The following is a 3,811-nucleotide window of genomic DNA, read 5'->3' as shown; positions in this document are numbered from 1 at the left end:
CTTAGTTGGGGCAGGGGCGGGGCATGCATTCATAGCTTAGGATTCCCTTCATGCCGACACGAGGGAGGGGGGCTGCTAGCTACTTTGCACTTTGCTAGGTGAGCCTCGGTTGGGGTGGGGGGCGGGGCATGCATTCATAGCTTAGGATTCCCTTCGTGCCGACACGAGGGGGGGGCAAGCAATATCGTGCGCTTTGTGAGATAGGTGCAACATCGAAGTTGCATTTGGTATTTGAAAATCAAACCACCCTTTTCATACATATAAAGTTGGTCAACATGCAAGTGTGTTTGTGTTCTGACCCTCTCCCACATCATTTTTCACCAAATTTATGAACATTAGACAAGTCGGATGACACAACTGTCGGATTTAGGGATCCGCAAACCCTTGAGAGGTTCGAAAACTGGGGTGCTGCGGAGATCTCAACCTGCCCATGCCTACTCGCGATCCTCATAAGCCTAGCGCGTCGAGCTCAAAGAGACACAAAGACACAACAGTTTATACTGGTTCGGGCCACTGTTGTGGTGTAATACCCTAATCCAGTGTGGTTTGGTGGATTGCCTTGTAGGCTGCGGATGAACTAGTACAATGGATGAACCAGCCTCAGGAGGTGAGGTGTTCTTGTGCTAGTGTGGTGGTCGGGTGAGAATGGATCCGATCCCCTCTCCTGGTGGTGGCTAAGTCCTATTTATAGCAGCCTTGGTCCTCTTCCCAATATGAGCGGGAATGGATTCCACAATGGCAGGATTTGAAAGGGGACAAGTAGTATAATATATCCTAACAAAAGTAGTCTTCGCCTGCGAAAAGCCTCTAGTCATGACGCTGCGGTGGGCTCGTCGATGACCTCCGTCCTGCCGTCCTGGCGGTCTTGGTCTCATTGCACCAGATTGGAAACCTTTGGCTGATTCCTCGGGACTCCACGCCTGTGGCTTGCATCCTTTGCACCGAAGAGGAAACCTGCGCTCTACGCCTGCCTGGCCTTGGTCGTCATGGCTCACATCAGCCGAGCCTCATGAGGTACCTTGCATAGAACTCTCCGCCCCTCAGGGGCCAGCTTGAGGAGGCCCGCCCCCCTCGGGGGTCTTAGTGTTGCCCGCCTTGCGAGGCTTGGCCCCTCGCGAGGGTCTTGTGTTGTGATGTTGAAGCTGGGCTGTACCAGGCCGTCGATGGAGCCGCATGGTGGGCCGCAGGCAGGTAGGGCTGGATACCCTCGAATCCAGGACGGCGACAGTTTCCCCCGGGCCCAAGGCGCGATTGGACTTGGCTTCCAAGCGAAGCCAAATGGCAAGTGCGGAGCACTGCGGGCCCTAACAGCCTGCGGCCTTGAAGACACATGGCATTTGATGGGACGTGGGCGTCTCCACTTCCCCACGCCGCCTTGATATTCGGCAGACCTAGTAGCTTCCCGTTGCTAGTGCAGCTCGCCCTTCGCAAATTACTGTGCTCCGCTCCTGTTTCTTCCTTCCCAATATTGCCGCCGTGTCCATAGATCCGGCGTTTGCACCTCGCCTTCTTTTGGTACTCGCCATGGCCCCCAAGCCGAGGAAGAAGAAGGGGAAGCCGCTCGCGCCGGCCGGTCCTCTGCCGGCCCTGGAGCTAGCCCTTGAGCAATCGATGGTGATCAACGAGGAGGGGCTGGAAAAGGTCCGCCATGCGCTTGCCACCGATTCCAATGAGGGGAGGGCGACGATTGTCCGCTGAGGGAGTCCTGGATTAAGGGGTCCTCGGACAGCCAGATTATATGCGTATGCCGGACTGTTGGACTATGAAGATACAAGATAGAAGACTTTGTCCCGTGTCCAGATGGGACTCTCCTTTGTGTGGAAGGCAAGCTTGGCGATTCAGATATGAAGATTCCTTTTTCTGTAACCAACTCTGTGTAACCCTAGCCCCCTCCATTGTCTATATAAACCGGAGGGTTTAGTCCGTAGCACGACAACAATCATAATCATAGGCTAGCTTCTAGGGTTTAGCCTCTACGATCTCGTGGTAGATCAACTCTTGTAATACTCATATCATCAAGATCAATCAAGCAGGAAGTAGGGTATTACCTCCATCGAGAGGGCCCGAACCTGGGTAAACATTGTGTCCCCCGCCTCCTGTTACCATTAGCCTTAGACGCACACTTGGGACCCCCTACCCGAGATCCGCCGGTTTTGACACCGACATTGGTGCTTTCACTGAGAGTTCCACTATGACGTCAAAGATAGGGTTGATGGCTCGTATTGTTATCAAGGACAACATCATCTCCGGGGGAGCCCTGGCCTCAGGCCAAACCCTCCGGGTGGGCGGCTTCGCTATGACCGCCTGTTCGGTCGTCGGGCCAACAATGACCTCCCGGGTCATCGAAAATCGTCTCCACGTCAGCTTGGAATACGCCGAGTAGATGGATCCGACGGAGTTATCGTCCTTAAACGGGCTCCTGGATCGCATCGCCGCTTTGGGAGTTGCTACGGACTACGATCAGATTGGTCTTAAACCCGATCAGAGAGAGATTGAATCTCCGCCGATCACCCATCAGATAGCGGTGGTGGAGGAGCAATGCAACAACTCTTCCCCTACTAAGGACGAAATATGTCTGGATTCCGAGCTCCCCGTGCCGGATACCTGCCCGTGGGAATACATGCCCCAAACTCCGAGCTTAGAATCAGACTGTGGGACAGAAAAATTGGTTGACATCCCGGAACCCGAACCATTAAGTTCGGAAACTCCTCATGCTCTAGGCCACAGATCGGATCAGGGTTCGGACTTAACTCCACCCACTCACCCAGACTCATGTGATATTTCACACATCAGACAACAGTCCCAAGAGACGGTACATCACTTTTGGGTCAGACTCCTCCTTGTCAAGGACAAGGTCAAGGATGCAATATCATTATTCTGCAAAAACTGCACGGACAAGGGACTCCTTAACGCCATAAATCACCATCGCGTATCAAGCTTCAATGACTTGGCGACCATATTACAGAAGTACTGCGCGATGGAAAGCACCTGGAAAACTCAGGCAGTCTTTTAGGATCAAGTGGCTCTCACTAAGCCCCTCATCCGAACAAAAAGGGTGTACCCTCGTAGGTCGCCCGATCCAATCACGAAGAAATCGAAGCCCACTATAGGGCGAGGAACGGTTCTGGAGGGATGGCTCGATAGCCCATGCAAAATACACACCACACCGGATACCGTACCAACACACAACCTTAGAGCATGTTGGATACTTTGGCAGGTGGCCAAGAGCGGCGAGGATCTCCTCATAAGAAACACTTCAAAGAAACATCCCACAGAACACAACATTACAATACTGGTAGTCTTCGAGACTTTTACCTCAAATAAATGGCGCAAGAGAGCACTCTGCAGCCTTGCCGAAGTCTGCCAAGTTACAACAGTAAACCCCTGGAACGACACGACCATAACTTTCAGTGCCAGTGATGAACTGCAATTCGGAACAGTCTGGGCACCAGCCGCTTTAGTCCTCAGTCCAATCATCGATGGCTTTCGGCTTACCAAAGTGCTCATGGACGGCGGCAGCGGACTAAACCTCATTTACAAGGAAACTCTCAACAAAATGGCAGTAGACAGGAGCCGCATTGAGCAAAGTAGCACAACCTTCCGAGGAATTTTATTCCCAGTCGGGAGGCACGATGTGCGGGAAAAATCACACTCGATGTGGTATTCGACACGCCGGAGAATTATCGGTCCGAAGAGATAACCTTCCAGGTGGCCCCTTTAAGTAGTGGATATCATGCCTTGTTAGGGCGGGACGCGTTTGCGAGCTTCCAAGCCACACCCCATTACGGGTACATGAAGCTCAAGATGCCTG

Source organism: Triticum aestivum, chromosome 6B (genome assembly GCF_018294505.1).
Source record: "Triticum aestivum cultivar Chinese Spring chromosome 6B, IWGSC CS RefSeq v2.1, whole genome shotgun sequence".
In the NCBI taxonomy this organism is placed as follows: Eukaryota; Viridiplantae; Streptophyta; class Magnoliopsida; order Poales; family Poaceae; genus Triticum; species Triticum aestivum.
This window is presented reverse-complemented; position numbering follows the sequence as displayed.